The 19737-nt window shown below is 38.0% G+C and overlaps 1 protein-coding gene across 10 annotated transcripts in view; it reads left to right on the top strand.

Moving 5' to 3' along the window:
* LOC105488561 (ventricular zone expressed PH domain containing 1) overlaps positions 1 to 19737 on the top strand; it is a 274214-nt gene that overhangs the window by 191619 nt on the left and 62858 nt on the right. The window lies entirely within an intron of this gene.

Here is a 19737-nt window from a genome sequence, read left to right as displayed (position 1 = left end):
AACATGTACAGAAATACTAACTGAAGCATTTTTTGCAGCAAAAAATCAGGAGCAACCCAAATGACCCTTGATAGAGGAATGTGGAAAAACAACGTTGTAGTATAGTCATGTTACACAGGCAGGTAAAATGAATTAATTACACCTATATGTAATAGCATGGGATAAATCTTGAAAATACGATATTGAGTTTTAATAAGCAAGTTGCAAAACTATGATATGAATACTATGATAGCATAAATTTTACTGTATAAATTTTTAAAACACACCAAGCAGTGTTATGCATTGTTTATAATACATACTACACTTATGATAAAAATACACTATATTTAGAATTATACCAAATTTATGATGAGGTTGCCTTTGGGTAAGGAGAAAGTGAGCAAAAGAAGGAGGAAAATGTTACTGGGGACGGGAATTAAGGCGATCTCAATTTCATCTGTAATTTTATTTTTAAATAACCAGAAGCAAAATATTAGCATTTGTTAAGTCTGGCTGGCAGGTACATGGGTATTTGTTAAAGTGTCTTTTGTAGATGCTTTTCTGTCTTTGTTTTTTAAATTTAATTTAACCTATAACTAATGTCAAAGAGTAAAGAATTGATAGGTTTGACTACATAAAATATGTCTGTAAAGAGCAAAACCTTTTATGCACAATAATTTTAAATGAAAATATTTGTAACAAGCATGAAAAACAAAGTTTAACATCCTTAAGCTACTACTATAAGTTCATGGAAATCAATAATCAATGAGCGAAGAACATGAGCAAATACTTAGGAGACTCAGTCCATAAAAGATATTCAACCTCATTAGTAGGCAAAGTAGTCAAAGTTAAAATAAGTTACCCTTTTTAACACATTTTTTAAAATACAATAATCAGTGCTGGCTTGAGCAAGAGAGTTAAGGCACTCACACGTTTCTAAGTTGAAGTGTAAATTATTTCAACATTTCTAAAAAGCAGTTTAGCAATGCAGTTCAAGAGTCTTAAAAATATTCTTGTCCTTTCACACAGTGATTCCACTTCTAGGAATCTGTTCTAAAGAAGTAATCTGAAACGTGTACAAAACTTAAGATAAACAAACGCAAAAAGCATTGCAGAGGGATTTGTAAATAGCCTAAATGTCTAAAGATAGGAGAATGAAATTATTATACATCCATATAAAAGAATATTTTTGTAGGTCTAGTCCTGAATCCAGGTAAAAGAATATTTTTAAGACAGATAGATAGATGAAATGGAGAGATAGGAAGATAGATAGATAGATAGATAGATAGATAGATAGATAGATAGATAGATAGACAGACAGACAGACGATACAGAGAAAGGGAGAGAATTATTTCCTGGCTGTCTCTGCTGAGAGAACAAAAAATACTAACAAATCCTGAAAAGTCATGTTTATGAGACATGTTTAATGATACGAAACACACTTATGGTAAATACCATATTTCAGGGTACAAAATTATTTTTATAAAGAATATTATTTGGAGGATTACCCATTAAAACAACCAAAAGGAAATATAATAAAATGTTAATGATATAGCTCTGGTTGATGGGACTAGCATTTTCTTATTTTTCTCTATATATTTCTTTTATAATCAAGGAAAAAATATTACTTTAAGTTATATTGCCTTATGTAAATGAGCAGTTTACTTGAAGAAAAATAGATTCTAAGACAATTAATTTCCATTATAAAATAAGGATTTTAGAAACATGGTGGAAAAGTAGTTGATTTATTGAAGAAATGAGAAAGACCCCCATGGAGCAAGTAGAAATTACTATGAATAATTTCATTTCAGGGCGTGTGCTGCCCAACACTTCAGAGGGAATGGCACTCTGATTAACAGAGGACCAGAGAGTTGACAAAGTTGATTGGAGGATTGCTAAAGGGCCAGAATTTCAGGAAGGAAAAGCATTTATTAACACATATGTTCCAGTTACCAAAGCACAGGGAAATGTCATATGCTGTAGAAATGGGATCTCAAAACTATGTCCCTTACAGAAAAAATAAAATAAACTACATTTACTGCTGAAATTAAATGTGCCCCATCTGGCTAACATTTGGTGATTTGTTTTCAGTCCACATTGCTACAAACACACTTGATAGTTCCCAGGATAATTGACAGGAGTGTCAAGGCATAAATAAAACTAAAACACTAATTTTGGGTGGAACCCAAGGAGACTTTCTGATGCTCCCACAGGTTTAGATCTAGTGTTTTGGGTTAAAGTGTTAATATGCTTGAATACATAAATGCATAAGTAAGTAAACAAAAGGTGGGCTTATTATATATAAGATGTAATGGTTCAAAGTCTTATGAGAAATTTAAGTCTACATGTGTGATGGAAATGAAAGTGCTGTGGAAGGTCAGTCTCCAGGAAAGCCGTATGAGTATATGTTCGAGAGAACCTTCCTTTCAGGGCAAGCTAGAAGGGTATGGGGTTTGGGATTTCAGAACCCCAGATGGGGGTAGAGGATTCTAGGCTTTTAGGCTATGAGCTCAGAACCAGAAAAATCTGATAGGCAGTGTCTAAGTGGCAAAGGTGAGGTAAGAAGATAAACAGAAAATGTGAATAAGAGTCTACCCTAGGAAGCCAGGTCCAGGGGCTAATCCAGTGATTGAGGGGAAAACTCAGTGAAGACTGCAAATCATGGAAGGACCTGGAGGGCAGATCGAAGGTGGAATGTGGATGCAGAGGCAAATGTCTGGGACACTCTTTGCTCAGGGAAGGAGCTGGTTGGAAAGTGGTAGAAATTGAAATACAGAGTTCAGAGGCTTTTTTTTATCTTTAAAGAGAAAAATAGTTCCATATAGAAAGAATGACATGAGAAATAACATGGAGGAGACAATATAATCACAGCAAAATCATGGTAAATATGACTCTTAAGTTCATGTATTCAGTCAAAAATATTTTCTGCAAAATGCCTGCTCTATATCAACCACTGTGCAGACACTAAACATAAACAATCATGATCCCTGCCCTGATGGAAACAACCAATACACTAAGAAACAAATACACAATTCCACACTGATAGAGACTAAAAGATAATGCCTAAAGAAAATGAGCATTTGTTGGATGTTCAAAGAAGGCTTCTCTGAGCAGATATCAGACAAGTTTTCCTGGCAATGAGAACAATTTGCACAAAGGCCTTGAAACCATAAAACAAAAACAAAAAAGGAATAAGAGAGAAAGGAAAAGCTTTGGTGTATTAGAGCATTCTCTTCAAATGTAAGTCACACATCCCATCAAAAAAAATTTCTGAGCAAGTACCTTCAATATGTGCATATTTATTTACCTTTAAACTATATACATACATTATTTTACATACTTGTTATTTCACTATAAAACATTGAAAAATAGAATTCTTAAAGGACGAGATGAAAAATAAATAGAAATGAAAGTTCTAATATTTTCTTCCTCCTATATCACAGTGAAAGGTCACACCTACGCAAAAGTGAGCACATTCCCTTTTCACAGCATTGATGGAGTCAGTGAACAAAGGGGAGAGTGGAGACTGTAGAGTTAGTCTGGGGAATTCTGTCCTGGCCTTTCAGACCATGGCAAGGAACTTAGATTGTATTGCAGTCTATGGAAAGCCACGGAAGAGTTTTGAGCAGCCGTCCTTAGTTCAGTTTCTTTGTCCATTTGGGCTGCTATAACAAAATACTATTAACTGGGTGCTTATAAACAACGAAAATGTTTCTTACAGTTCTGGAGGCTAGGAAGCCCGAGATCAGGCAGATTCAGTGTCTAGTGTGAGCCCACTTTCTGGCTTATAGATGTTGCCCAAATGCTGTGTCCTCACATGGTTGAAGGGACAAGTGGTCTCTCTTGGGCCTCTTTAATAAGGCACTAATCCCATTTATAAGGACTCCATCCCCAAGACTTAATACCTCCCAAAGGCCCCCCCTCCCAGTGGTATCACCTTGGGGAATAGGATTTCAATGTATGAATTTGGTGGTGGTAAGGAAACATGAGCCTTCAGTCCATTGCAACCACCTTGTTTTTTAAAAGATCGCTCAGTCTGCTGTGTGGGGAATAGATTGGAAAGGGACAAAAGTAAAATTAAGGAGATCACAAAAGAGACTATTGCTAATCCAGGTGAGAGGAGAGTAGCTTAAACTTGTATGATCCTGGTAGGGATGGAAGTTAATGATGCATTCAATATAACTTTTGGAGGTAAAAGTGACATAACAAGCTAATGAATGGCATGTAAGTGTGAGGGGAAGTGAGGAATCAAAGCTGATGTCAAGTTTCTGGCATGGTGGTATCATTTATTAAGGTGGATAAAACTGGGAGAAAATGAGCTTTGGGGAGGGGCAAGTGAGTGAAGGTGGCAGCTGGGACACAAGGCTTTCAGACATCTGAATCTGAATTTTCAACCACCTGCCAGATGTCCCTGTGGACTTGTCTTTTAGACAGTTGGATATCCAACTGTGAAAGGACTTAGGCCAGGAATATAGATTGGGACATCATCAGCATACAGATGATGAAAACCATGTGAAGACTGAAGCAATCTAGGAAGAGAGTTTAGAGAGGAAATGGTCCCAGTTCCGAATTGCATCCAGAGAGCAGCCAAGAAACAAAAGAATCTCAGAAAGTGTAGAGGGCACCACAGATATCAAGAGAGTGTCCAAGAAGGAGAGAGAAAGGAATTGTATGTGATTTGGTAGCCAAATCAAGATAAGGGTCCATTCAACAGGGCAACATGGAAAGGGCAGTTTTAATAGAGTTTTAAGGGCAAGGTACGAACAGAAGTAGGTGGAGGAACAAGAAGGAAAGAGTAAAGAAGGAAGCATAGCATGTGTAGAGAGCTGTTTTAAGCAGTTTGGTGCTGAACGGATTGGTAAGTGGAGGGATTGTAGAGATGAGTAAAAATGGAAGCCTTCGGAGCCTGTTTGTAAATTGCTGGGATGATGCAATAGAGAGGTTAAGACTGATGAAACAGACGAGAGAAGAGGTGGTTACATACAGAACCAGATCAATTAGTAGATTTGATGGTGAAAAGAAGAATGCATCCTTTTTAATAGCTTTTAAATTTTTTTCAGTAAAATAAGAGATGAGGCCATCAGCTGAAAGTGAGGTGGGGAGAGCGAGGAGTGGGAGGTAGGATATTTGAGAAAGAGAAGGTTTGAAATGAAAGGCTCAGAGAAGGGAGCATGAGCTTCCTAGAGAAATACAACAGGATGGTCAGGCAGTGAGGAGCATCCATATGGGACCTAAGGTTGTGGATCTGAAGTAAAGCAGAGATCTGATTTTCTCCAGCTTCAATTTATGATGCTATGATGGAATTCTTCCAGGCTTGGATTTTTTTCTCTTGGTTGAGTAGTAGTAAAATACTGAAATGTTTCGAGATCTGGATTTGAGAAGATGGAGGGTAAAGATGCACATCAAAAGAATAAAATGTTAAATGCTGAAAGGGAAGCATCCACTCATGAGAAAACCAATTTGGGAAACAGAAAGATGGTCTTTAGAGACCAGAAAAAAAAAATGGTTATTTTCCGAGTGAAGAAAATGATGGATTTGTGCTGAGTTTCTCTTTATAAGAACCCTCTGCTTCTCCTCATAGCCCCAATACACACTCTACTCTTCACCTTGAAAAAACAGAACAGGTACACCCACCAAGCAACTGGCCAAGGTTAGGACAACAGCCACTAAGGTAAGATGAAGTTAACTGACCATGGCTATGTTTACAGCATGCTCCGTGGATAAGGCTTGCAATGCTAGGTAACACCAGGAGAATTTTCAGCTTAAGCACAAGATGGATTTTTATCACAGTTTATGTAGTATCAGTAGACTCACACTCCTCCACCAGAGCCACGATAGTTCATCTGGGATTAATATGACTAACATAAGAGGAGAGGTTCACACATGAAGAGTTCTTGAGAGAAATGGCATGGCTTTTTACAAGCATGACTTTTATTGTTGCCTTAGGACCACTGAGTTTGGAAGTTCAGCCAAATTCTAAACTTTGCCTCCCTAAATACTATTTTTACCTTCATTTGGATTCATTTCTTTCTCTTAACAGATATACATCAGGGCCCCTCATTTAAACAATTCTGTACACACAACCCATTATATTAAGTGATTGCATATGATTTCGTAAATGCATTACACTTAAGTGACAGTTCTATTTACTATTAAGAAACAGATTTCTTTTCATTGTTATACACTGGTCTGTTGTTTTATAGTCCTTCTTTTTAATCCTCTTATCTCCTTTAGAAAACTATTACCTTTACTCTTGGCTAATTAATATACACTATTCATACCTCCCTAACCACTGTCCATAGACACTGTACTTATACTGTACATATGCTTTTTTAACAAATTTAAATTGGCATAGAAATGTTTTGTCAGTTTAGTTGAAATCCTGGTTTATCACATGTATTATATTTCTTTCATATTTCACAAGCCAGACTGTCCTATAATGAAGCATGTCAATTTTACTGCTGTTATGAACATTCCTTCACAGTTAGCCAGATGTTCTGCATCAGTCAAGGAAATTAAAAAAAAAAAGAAAAACCTTTAGAAAATAGTTAACGAAATAACTCTATTCCTGGGGGAACAGAGGTATGCAATCCCTCTGCAATGTCTGTTCTAATCTAATAGTGGTTGGGTTCTTTTCTTAAATAATCAGTGCATGAGTAAAATCCTTTTCTTTTTCTTTTACTGCTATCATGGAGAGTGTGTGAATGCCAACAGACACTGGGCACTCTACTATTAGAATAAATAACACCTCTTTTTGTACAAGAAGAAAGTGTGGTAACCAGAAACTCACGAGTGGGGTTTGAATCCTGCCTCCACCACCTACTTACCAGAGCTTTTATCTGACTCCTCTGTGCCTAACCTTCTTTACCTGCAAAGTGCAGAAAATGGCAGTAAACACTTCACAGGGATGTTATGAGATTCAAAAGATATAACACATGTAAAGTCCATGGAGCCATGATTGCCATATAGTAAGAACTCAATAAACAGTAGCTGGTACTATTTTATTGCACCTCCTCTGCAAGACCCCTCCAAACAAAATGAATGACTCCCTCAGCCATATTCCCATAACCTTTCGCAGATGTAAATAAAGATGTCAACAACAACAAAACCATTTGATTTTAATGTCTTTCAGCCTCTCGTAGGCTGGGGGATCAGGCTCTTCCCATTAGTGTCTGCATGTCCCAGCACCTATCATGGCATCATGGCCTGACGTGGAGCAGCTGCTCAGTAAATGTTTTGAGACTTTATATTCTCAGTCATGATAAAAGTTTTTTTTTGTTTGTTTTTGTTTTTGTTTTTGTTTTTGTTTGAGACAGGGCCTCACTCTGTTGCCCAGGCTGGAGTGCAGTGGTACAATGACGTCTCACTGCAGCCTCAACGTCCCAGGCTCAATCAATCCTCTTACCTCAGCCTCTCTAGTAGCTGGCACTATAGGTGCCCAACACCACACCTAGCTAATTTTTATATTTTTTTGTAGAGACAGGGTTTCGTCATGTTGCCCACACTGGTCTCAACCTCCTGGACTCAAGTGATCCACCCACCTCAGCTGCCCAAAGTCTGGGATTATATGTGTGAGCCACGGCGTTTGGCCAGGTTTCATTTTTTGAGAATGACTTTTATTTTCACAAATAGCCCAACATTTGTCTGAGCCCATGTGTACTATAAAAAGAGACTGCTCAAACTGAATAAAAATTTCCAAGGTAAAAGCTAGGTTTCACTAAAATAATGAACATTATTTGCCTGTGTGGCTCACAAATATACACTGCAAACGATTCCAAAAGACGTATCTAAAAAGGTTTTGAGCAGAAGCTGTGTCACTAAAATGCAAGTAGTCATGCACGCTTAACACTCATTTCAAAATATAAATTCTGGTTTTGACCTTAAAAAATCATAGCAATTTAGATATCTCAATACTAGACATACCAAGAAAGAGAACAATCGGTGACACTATCAGCTTTTAATTTTAGAATCCTGAAAGTTGCATGTGGATTGGCAAAAATTTTGGTTGTAGGGACATACTACCCTTTCCCCCTTAGGGATTCCATGAATATGGAGTAATTTCTATGTTTTCTTTTTAATTCAGTAAAAAAAAAAAAAAAAAAAAAAAAAAAAAAAAAAAAAACCTATTTCCTAAAATCTAATTATGTTCCATATTTTTTATATTTTTATCCTACATTCAATGCAATTTTGGATTTGATGCCTCATTTCTGGATCTGGTAATTTCTTCTGCCAATGGACAGTCTACTTTGTAACCAACCCAAAGTCCTCATGCTGCATGCAATTCCCTTTCTTTATAGTCTTTTGCTAGAACTGAGAGTAGCCTTAGATCACCACACACTCTAGTGCTGATTTCATGCAGTAGTTCTCAGACCTAGTTTATGCAAGAGTCCCTGGGGCGCTTGTTAAAAATGCAAATTCCTAGGGCCTCTGCAGATTTTGCAAATGATATTCGCTGGGATAGTCCTGTCACTTTACATCTTTGACAAGTTATCCTGGTAGTTCTGGGGCAGAAGGTCCCACAGCCTCCTCTGATAAAACATCAAAACAGAGGCAAAGGCAACTGAGATCCAACTGACTTAGTTTGAGTCACATCTCTACCACAGACATGATCGGGGAACTGGGCAAGTCATTAACCTCACTACAGCTTGATTTCTTCATCTATAACTGGGAAAGAATCCACCTCCCTCATAGGGTTGTTAAGAAGGTAAAATGAGATGATTCATTTAGTTCAACACCTAGCAGAGCACCTGGAACAGAATAAGTGCAGCTAGAAAACTATTACTTCATAAACTACAAGGCTGGGCCCAAATCACCTGTTTAGTCTTCGCTTTTCTGGGTGTAGATATCTTTGTGGCTCTGCCCTCAATTTTTTTCAATTTTTAGCCTCCTCAGTAAGAACTGAGTGCTATGGTCTATGTCTGATCAGGGCCCGGGTACCTCATTATCATCCTATGTGTGTGTCTAATTATTCCCTGAATGGGCACACATCATTGCACCTTTTCATTTCATCCTCATTAGAGTGCTCCATTGGCCCACCTTGTTATTTCCTGTCTCTTCACTAATGTCCCTTTTTTCTGCTCCTTCTTTCAGTCTTCACATCTTCTTATGCCTATTTCTTTCTTCATCATATTAAATCCTTCCTTTTATGCTTGTTCCTTTCTACACAACTCATTACACACCTCCATCTGTGAACTTCATTATTCCATCCCATTTCTATCTCATCGCATCCTCATCATGCACATGTTATTAGCTCCTCTATTCATGCTTAATACTGCATTCTTTCTCTCTGCTTCTTATCTACCACAACCTGCCCTTTCCACCCTCCCATTTAATGCTCCCATTTTTAAATCACATTACACACCCCCATGCCTTTATCATTACACTCACCTATTTATGCATCTCATTGCACCATTACCCATGCACATTTTTCTATGCATTTCTGTTTGTACATCTCATTATGGCCTCATCAAGCATGTGCATGTCATTATTCCCCTTTGAAATGTTCATGTCCAGGTTGCATTACATCTCTTTATGTTTGCATCTCACTAAATCCAGTGCTCCTAGGTTTGACAACAAACTAACAAAAACAGACAGGTAAGTATGTTACCTGATTTTAGAAAACTAAATATGTTTCCCAGGCACCTAGCATTAGTGTTTCTTAAAGAAGTCATTCATTTCAGAAAGATTTACATATATTTATCTAGCTGAGAGACAAAATCACTATATTTTACATACATAAAAAGGAGCTTCTTATTTTGCTTGATTTGAATTATCATCATTATCACTACTTTTTTTTTTTTAGATGGGGTCTCACGATGTTGCCCAGGCTGGTCTCAAAATTCCTGAACCCAAGCAATCTGCCCACCTCAGTCTCCCAATATGCTGGGATTACAGGTGTGAGCCACTGTGCTTGACCATTATCACTACTTTTTATTATTTCTCCACAGTTTACAAAGTGGGGCAATTATCCATTAATTGATTGTGGCAAAAAGTCACTGAAAGAGACAGGTTAGGAATCAGTCATTTTACACTTTGAGGAGTGCATTAAAAGCAAAGAGAAATTAAAATATTTTCCCAAGAACTGCCAGTGAATGGCAGTGGCAGGGCTCAAACTCTGATCTTCTGACTCCAAAACCTATATTCTTCGTTCTGTACCACTCAGCAGAAAAACTCTTATTTCAAAATATCCTCTCTGTCACTTAGCCCGTGCTGTAATAATTCCCTAAGATACAACTTGCTGTCAGCATGCTTTGTTTTGTTTGGTTTTCTAAAACAAAATAGAACATATTTCAAACACTTAGTATTTTAGACCTGTTTCTTTATCTGCAAGTTTGAAGAGCTAAAAGTTAAAGAAACTGTAACATGGAGCCTTCTAACAAGAGAAAGGAGAAAGACTTTCACCACCAAGGCCAGCCTCACACAGGCAAAAGAAGGAGACTCCTCTACGGGGAGTTTCAGGGGTACCAAGAAAGTCCACACACACACACACGCAGAACCTTTCTTCCTCACAGATTCTAACCCTTGCTAGTCTCTTTGCTTCACTCAACTGTGTTCTCTGCCTCATTTTTACTTTTCATCAAATTATGAAATACTCATAAATTCAGAAAAGTACAGAAATATGATATCCATTCCTGCCACAGATAGATGTTTATATTTCTTCCATATTTGAATCAAATATCTCCCTTTACAAAAAGAAACTGTTGCAAATATTCTCCTGAGGTTGGTGTGTATTATTTCCATGAATGTTTTTGTACTGTTGTTTTAAACTTTTACCTAAATGTTATCAGATGGCACATATCTTTTGCAATGTGATTTCTGACTTAATGTTATGTTTTTAAAATATATCTGTTCATACATGTAGAGCTAGCTCGTTCATTTCGGCATCTATAAAATTTTCCACATGTAAATAGACCATAATTTACTTTTCTTTTTTGAGACGGAGTCTCACTCTGTTGCCCAGGCTGGAGTGTGGTGACCTGATCTCAGCTCACTGCAACCTCTGCTTCCCAGGTTCAAGTGATTCTCCAGCCTCAGCCTCCTGGGTAGCTGGGATGACAGGCGCGTGCCACCACGTCCAGCTAATTTTTAAATTTTTAGTAAAGACAGGATTTCACCATCTTGGCCAGGCTGGTCTCCAACTCCGGAGCTCAAGTGATCTGCCTGCCTCGGCCTCCCAACGTGCTAGGATTACAGGCAATAAGCCACTGTGCCTGGCCAAGCGTAATTTACTTTATCCAGTTCTCTACTGAGGGGTGGTTCAACTGTCTTACAACTGCCTCCATCACTATTACTTCACCAATGCTTAGCTCTCTGCTGTGTGAAGTGACTAAATGGAGACATTTAAAATTCCAGCATCATGGGAAGAAATACCTTCTCTCTAAGTTCATAGTAGAGTCAGTTTTATTTCCTCTGTAACTATTCAAAGTAGTAAACATTCAACAAAAATGAAACTTTTCTTTTTTCAAGACAGGGTCTTGCTCTGTTGCCCAGACTGGAGTGCAGTGGTGCCATCATAGCTCACTGCCGCCACGAAGTCCTGGGTTTAAGTGATCCTTCTACCTCAGCCTCCTGAGTAGCTTGAAAACAAGTTGGCAGAACCTAGTGAAATTTAGAATGTGAATAATGTTAAATTTTTAATGTATCATGCAAACAAGGTTTCTGGGGCATAGCAGATTATTATTATTTACTTAGCAACAAATAACCTCCTAAGTTTCCTTTTGCCTCAGTTGTTAACCCTGGGGCAACTTGATGAGAACCAGATGTCATCTTACACATCCTAAGGTCTGTACTGTAGGCAAGGAACCTTGACAATATGAATTTGAGTATTTACACAGGGAGTGGAACAGCTGTCCCTGACAGGAGGGAACAAAAATCTTTGCTCCTTGGAACGGGGTCTGGGTTCTTACTTTTACCCTTTAGAATGTAAATAAATCCCTCCAGGACGAAGAGAAGACTAATGTCTTCAACCTGACAACCCAAGCCCCAGTATCCTGGTCTCATCCCCACCTTAAAATGTAAACATACATCTGGGAAAATAAATCTCTCTAGATTGTCTTTCACTTTCTAATTAGTCATAAATTTACTTCTAAAACTTGTTTTTTTAGCCCAGGTCCCAAGTTTCAGTAAAAATTTGTTCAAAAAGCCCTAACTGTGCAGAAACACAAAAATATTTTCACAGCCCTACACTAATACACTATGACACAGCAATTCCACTCCTGAGTGATTATCACAGAAAAATTTTTGCTCACATCCACCAGGGAACATGTATAAGAATATTCCATAGTTACATCGTTGTGTAAATGCAGAGGTGGGGGCAGTGCCCACACTAGGGAAATGGTTAGGTAAAATGTGGTGGGTGGTGGATGCACACCATTAAATCACTGTGCAGTTGTAGAAGCAACAGTTGGGTAAATACGCATACAATATCATGTAGAGATACTGAGTGAAACAAACAAGAAACCAAAAGAAACCAAATAGGGTTCACAGCATACCATCATTTGCAAAAATGAAAAATAAACATTGCTACATATTTTTTGAGAATACATATCCGTTCCAAGACATGTATCAAACCCAAAAGGTGAGTACTTATATAAAGGGGAGGTTGGAGAAACAGTCTGAGAATTAAAGTGGTATCAGGGATAAAGGAAAAAAAACAAAATTATAAGAATAAGAGAAACACCTTGCCTCAAGCAAAATAACCTGCGTGGCTAGGAGCATGGTTTTCTCACTATCTGATTTCAAAAGAAAGAAAAAAAAAAGCCTCTCCAAATTAGTTCTTTAACATCAGCATCCTCTGTAGTATAGTGCCACATAATAGACTTAACAAATAGTACTAAATATTTGTTTAATGTAGGTGGCCGTAATCAATTAGAAAAAGAAAAAAAATCACTGCAATTCTTTGCTTTGCGCCATGAAAGGAGAATATGTAAGTGCTGACTCTAATTGCTGAAAGTTCTGTGATTACATTTTACTGCTGAACCACTGTAAAAATGTTAAAGTTTTCTTGACCTTTTGAACATTGGTAGTGTTTTGGCCTTGCTCCCCCTTTAATAATTTGCTGGTTTTAATGATCTAAAATTTCAAAGAAATTGGATTTATAAAAAAGATAATTGTGGTTTTATCGAGCATTTATAAAACTTGTTACATAGCTTCATGCAATTTACCACCTTTATTCTCTACTCAACTCATACACTTCCATTAGATTTTTCATAAACCGCTTAAACTCTTGTCATGTTAACTGCCAATATCCTGTAGTCAGATTATTTTTTCATGATTTTTAGATGAGTGTGATTTTGGTGAATTTGACTTTTTAAATTTTATCATATTTGTTAGTTCTTAAATTATGCTTCAGAGCTTCTCTCTGAAGTGAATCAAACATAGTGTTTTCTTCTAGCCACTTGGAGCCAGACCCATAGAATTGCCATGATTTTCCAGGAAGAAATTCAGTTCTTCCCAACACATAGGGACTCAAAGAATAGAAATATAAGTTTATTTAGTGATCTGTAGTGATAGTGAGGAGTTTGCCACATTGGCCTCATATAGTCATGTATACCTCGAGTTCCCTTACTGGTTAGGCATAGAAATATGAGAGCCAATGGGACATAGCACATGTGTGGTATTCATGCAGAATACTGAAATGCACTATGAGTCTTTCCACATCAGTACCCCACTGCCTCTGCTTAGAGTCTGCTTCCCCATGGCCCACCTCCCTCTCCACCCACCCCAGCCTTCTGCCAAGTTTCAAATTGGGCCCAGTGAGTTCAATTTTCACACCTCATCGCTTCTTGCCATATTGCACAATTTGGAATAATAACATCTCTGATGTTTAAAAATGAAAACTTTGCTCCTGTGACCAGACTACCTGTTTTGTCATATGAAAAAGAAACTTTTTTCTTTTCTTTCTTTCTTTCTTTATTTTTTTGAGATGGAGTTTTGCTCTTATTGCCCAGGCTGGAGTGTAATGGCACGATCTTGGCTCACCGCAACCTCCGCCTTTTGGGTTCAGGCAATTCTCCTACCTCAGCCTCCCGAGTAGCTGGCATTACAGGCACTTGCCACCGCACCTGACTAATTTTTGTAGTTTTTTGTTTTTTTTTTTTTTTTTTTTTTTTTTTTTTTAGTAGAGACAGGGTTTCATCATCTTGGACAGGCTGATCTTGAACTCCTGACCTTGTGATCCACTCACCGCCGCCTCCCAAAGTGCTGGGATTACAGGCATGAGCCACCACACCTGGCCTCTTTTTTCTTCTTTTGTAGGTCTCACTCTGTTGCCCAGGCTGCAGTGCAGTGGTGGGATCTCGGCTCACTGCAACCTCTGCCTCCCACATTCAAGCAATTCTTGTGCCTCAGCCTCCCAAGTAGCTAGGATGACAGGTGCCTGCCACCACGTCCAGCTAATTTCTGTATTTTTAGTAAAAATGAGGTTTCACCGTGCTGACCAGGCTGATCTACAACCCCTGACCTCAAGTGATCTACCCACCTTGGCCTCCCAAAGTGCTGGAATTACAGGTTTGAGCCACCATGCCTGACCCCCTGAAACCAAACTATTGTGGAAAAGAATGAGCATATGCACATGGAGCTTGACAAATTCCTCAAATACCAATCAGCAGACACAGATTAGCCATCCCCACAACTGCTTTGAAGGATACAGGATTAATTTTACAGTCAGTGCACACCAGAGCAACTTCGGGAGCTTGTGTAAAAATGCAGATGGGGTGCAGTGGCTCAGGACTTCTAATCACGGCACTCTGGGAGGCTGAGGTGGAAAGACTCTTTGAGCCCAAGCATCCAAGACTAGCCTGGGCAACATAGTGAGAACTCTGAACAGACAATCTGAAAAAGCTGGTGGTCTTGAGAACAAGTAGTCAACATACTGTACTGATGAATTAAGACAAACATCGTTCTTCAATTATTAACACTTTATTCTAAAAACTTGTTAAATAAAATGAATACCTGTAATACCCATAGATATGCAGATATACAGATATAGATATAGATAGATAGATAGATATAGATATAGAGAGAGATATATGTATTTTTTAACAAATGTAGTCTGGAAAGTCTTAATGGTCATAGTTGAATAGACATGAACATTGAAAACCTAAATGTTACTGTTGATATAAATTAGAGATAAGATCTATGTGCTTCAGTTAGTAAAAATGCATAATGACTCATTGAACATTTACTATGGGCAAAGTGCCATACTATTTTAAAAAGCTGCAAAATAATATGGAAGTCAGTCTTCATGGTAAGAGCTTTAATCCAGTTGAGAGCCAAAAACATCACACCGGAAGAAGCTTAGTAAGAATAACACCTCACACAAATGAAGCTGTATTCAGTTTCCTCTGTAAAGAATATTGCAGACACAATGAGTTACCTTCTCACCTCCTTGGACTGATGACTGTGTCTCCTTCATCTTTTTATCCATGGTTCCTGATACCAGGTGCTGCGAATACTGTGTTATATAAATTGAATCCAATACTAATATTTTTCACAAGTTGAAAAACATTTTTAAAAATGTGGCTGGATATTCTTTAAAGTCTCTTTTGCTAGTTTATTCATTCAACAAACAGCATTTCCTACTAGACACTATGCCTATAACAATTTAAGACCATATAAAGATCAATCATTAATTATATTCCCTAAGTAAGCTTATTTCACACCCTGGAATCCATATCATTAGCGTCTGTGCACTGGAAATAACTATATAAACATAAACTTACTATTATTATGTGAAAATATTTGGGAATTTTTAAAAATTCTTGTTTACGTTTCTTAAAACATACTTGAAAAATGTGCCTAAAGTGATCCTATTAACCACAGGCACACAGAGCACATGAGGCAATCCTATGTTTTGTATCTGTGCACAAATAGCTTTAGGACAGAATTTAAATGTGCCAAAACCCAAAGTTCTTCCAGATGTATGCTTTCACTGATTTCTGGAAAATTGCTTCACAGTACCCTCTCAAAGTACATAGACCACATTATAAAATCCAGAGGCCACTATGCACTTTTACAAAATCCATTGCGTTGACTCATGCTGTCATTTGTCAGTGAAATGATGTTGTAAATATTCTCGCATCTTTCTATGCTGCCTGGCTTAGACTTATTATAGAGTTTTCCAAATTCCTACCCTCATTAATGACTCTTTTTCTAAAACTGGAGAAATGCTCACTTAACCAAATGTTTAAAAATATTATTTTTTCCTCCAGTGAGTTTTAATCTTTTTGAATTAAATGATGTTTATCAGGAGAACCCTTCTTAGTGCATGCCTACTATGAATATTTATCCTTTTTTTTTTTTTTACACCAATGAAAATAGTTTGAACATCAGCATTCTTTTGTGTTTCATTTTGTGTGTGTGTGTTTTGCTGAAGCCTGATTTGGAGTGTACTTGGGAGAATGTGACTCCTCTAAGTAGAATCATCACTTTCATGGAGAATCAGGCAAAAGGATGTCACTTTTTCTTCCTCTTCACGGCAGAATCTCAGTATTATTTTTCAATAATGTATAACAAATTAGCACAAACCTAGCAACTTAAAACAACACATACTTATTATCTCACAGTATTAGAGGGTCAGGATTTCAGTTGTAACTTAGCTGGGTCCTCTACTCAGGGGACCCAGGGCTACAATCAAGGTATTGGCTGGGCTGTGTTTTCATTTGAAGGTTCAAATGGGTAAGGTCTGCTTTCAGACTCATTCTGTTTGTTGGCAGGAATCATTTTTTTGCAGTTGTAGGACTGATGACTTTGAACTCTTACTGGCTACCAGCTGAAGGCCTCCTTTAAGATCTAAAGGCCACCCATAGTCCCTGCGGTTCATAATGTGGCAATTTGCTTCTTTTAAGCACAGCAGGAGGGTCTCCCTATGCATCTGCTAGCAAGACAGGTGTGTGTATGTGTGTGTGTGTGTGTGTGTGTGTGTGTGTAATAACAATGGGATTGATATCCTATCCCCTTTGACATATTTTTGGTCGGATTGCTGGGAGGTCACCTTAGGGTCTGTCTGCCACAATCCCATTAGAACTGAAAAATACTTAGACAGTGACTTAGAGTTAGATATAAGTTATTTTTATCACTTTTCTGGAGTCTAGTTATCTTAAAGAAAGTTTGTAATTCTCTAAACAAATCTATTTTTGTTCCCCTGTTAAAAAAAAAAATAGGAGCCATATAGCAATTCTTGAGCAAGGCCTGGGGAAGCTGCAGGACCCAGAAGGGTGAAGAAGGTTAAGTGGGAGAGAGAACTACTGACCTCAAGCACATTAAAGAGGTCAAAAGTCCAAAAATCTAGATATCACTGGTTGTTGGTTCGTGTTTACCTGTTTTGTGATTTATTTTGCTGATTTTTCACAAATATTGGAAACTATATGTGTTTCATCTGTCTTTCCATTCAAAATGTGCTATTATCACCAACTTCAAAGTTCATACAACTACCATGGATATCCTTTAGCACAACACCTAAATTCTCTGAAGAGGTAAGCCTGCTTTTGGCTTCAGAAATAGAATGCAGGAATGTAGTTTACCATCTGTCTGAAACTTTTAAAGTAACTTTTTTCCAAGAAAAATGTGGATTATACGCAACAAACAGAATTTTCTGGTCTCAGAACAGGAAAAATAAAGGAACCTTAAGTATTATTTTAAGTACTTTGTTTGCTAGTAGTGTTTGTGGTGAATGAAAAATTGATCCTTAATTGTGTGGGAAACAGAGAAGTGATCTGCACGGCAATGGCCAAGTACAGACGTCAGAGACCTCGCAGTTTTGAAACTGATATTTATGAACATCTGCTTTTTCCCTGTAAATTTTAATATGGATTGTATCCTTTGAAACTCACAAAACTCCCAGGTGCTTCTTCGGTCTTTATCTTGGAAAACACACTTTTAAAAGAAAGTCTTCTTTTTTCCATTGAACATATTCAAAATCATTTTTGTCTAAACAATATTCCTAGATATATGGCACCTATTGGAATGCCTGCGATATGGTATTAAAGGTTAGCAACCCAAAATCTTGCAATCACCATGTCAAACCTCCAAAATGTCCACCCCCAGAACACAAGCCATAATAGTCTTAATAGAGGGTGCTGGAAAGTATCCATTTCTAGGCCCAGGGCATGCCTTTTGTTATTACACCAATATTTGTTTAGTGCTTGCTATGTAATAGGCACTTTTAGGTGCCAAGTTTATAGCAGCCAACATAACAGACAAAATATCTGTCCTCATTGTGTTTATGTTCCAGGGAGTGTAAATGTTCTCTTTAAAAATTCCCTTTAACTTTTTGTAATATCCTTTATATAGTTCATTAGTAAAAAAGCTTTGTGCTGGGTCTACAAACCAATGCTAATCCATTAATGATGCTGAACTGGACTCTGGGGGTATTGTGAAAAAAAATAGACATGTTTCTGTTCTCAGTGAACTCATAGTTGGACATACTTCTCACCTCTGTCAAAAAATTTAGAACTGAGAATTAGGAGCTTTGGGATGCAATCCGGGTAGCCATTTGATCATTTTCTATTTAGATCCCTTATAAGCAGTGCAAACAGTGCCTACGCCCCTCAGCCTTGACAATTCTAAGAACTGTTCCTATACAGAGAGAAAATAAGAGTGTGTAGGCTAAAGGAAAGGAAACAAAATCACAGCTCAACAGAGCACAGACATGTGAATTGACTGGGTACATGCAAGGCCAACAAGAACATTAAGTCCCTCTTAGGAGGAGGAGCCTTTTAAGAATGCAGTTTCTGGTCATCCTATACCAAAGGATACAAGTCATTTACATAATAGGAAAGCCTCAGGAGGACAGTAGAGCTATTTAATTTGGTTAGGCTAATAGTTTTCCATCCATTTGCAGTCTAACCGAACCTCTCTCCCTGCCTCTTAAAGAGGAACGCATTGGCTTGGTGCCACGGGGCACATAAAACATGTGCAGTCTTCTTGGAGTGTTAATTCTACTCAACCATTTGGAGGAAAAAAGTTAATTAATTTACTGATAAATAATGTAATGCATTATCTTCCATTAAAACCAATTCAGGCCAGGCATGGTGTCTTATGCCTGCAATCCCAGCCCTTTGGGAGGCCAAGGAAGGTGGATCACTTGAGTTCAGGAGTTGGAGACCAGCCTGGCTAACATGGCAGCACCCCGTCTCTACTAAAAATACAAAAATTAGCCAGGTGTGGTGGCAGGCACCAGTAAACCCAGCTGCTCGGGAAGCTGACACACGAGAATCACTTGAACCCAGGAGGTGAAGGTTGCAGTGAGCCAATATCGCACCACTGCACTCCAACCTGGGAAACAGAATGAGACTCTATATCAGAAAAAAAAAAAAAAAGTAAAAATTAAAAAAAAAAATCAATGCAGCTTATATTAGGTAATAGAATGCAAAATTTGCATACACTTTTAGGATAAAGCATAAGAACTAAACAGTGCTGGAGCCAAGGTCTGAGGGATTAAGCCCCACCCCCATATTTTCCATCAGCTCCCTGTAAAGCCAACATAATACATATAATATGTATATATGTATGTGTGTGTGTGTATATATATATATATTTTTTTTTTTTGAGACAGGGTCTCACTCTGTCACCCAGGCTGGAGTACAGTGGTGCAATCTCGCCTCACTGCAACTCCTGCCTCACAGGCTCAAGTGATCCTGTCACCTCAACCACCTGAGTAGCTGGGACCACAGACATGTACCACCATGCCTGGCCAATGTTTTTGTATTTTTGGTAGAGACAAGGTTTCGCCATGTTGCCCAGGCTGGTCTTGAACTC

The sequence above is a fragment of the Macaca nemestrina genome, chromosome 2, assembly GCF_043159975.1.
Source record: "Macaca nemestrina isolate mMacNem1 chromosome 2, mMacNem.hap1, whole genome shotgun sequence".
NCBI lineage: Eukaryota > Metazoa > Chordata > Mammalia > Primates > Cercopithecidae > Macaca > Macaca nemestrina.
The sequence above is the reverse complement of the archived record's forward strand: the minus strand, read 5'-3'. Positions and strand labels throughout refer to the sequence as shown.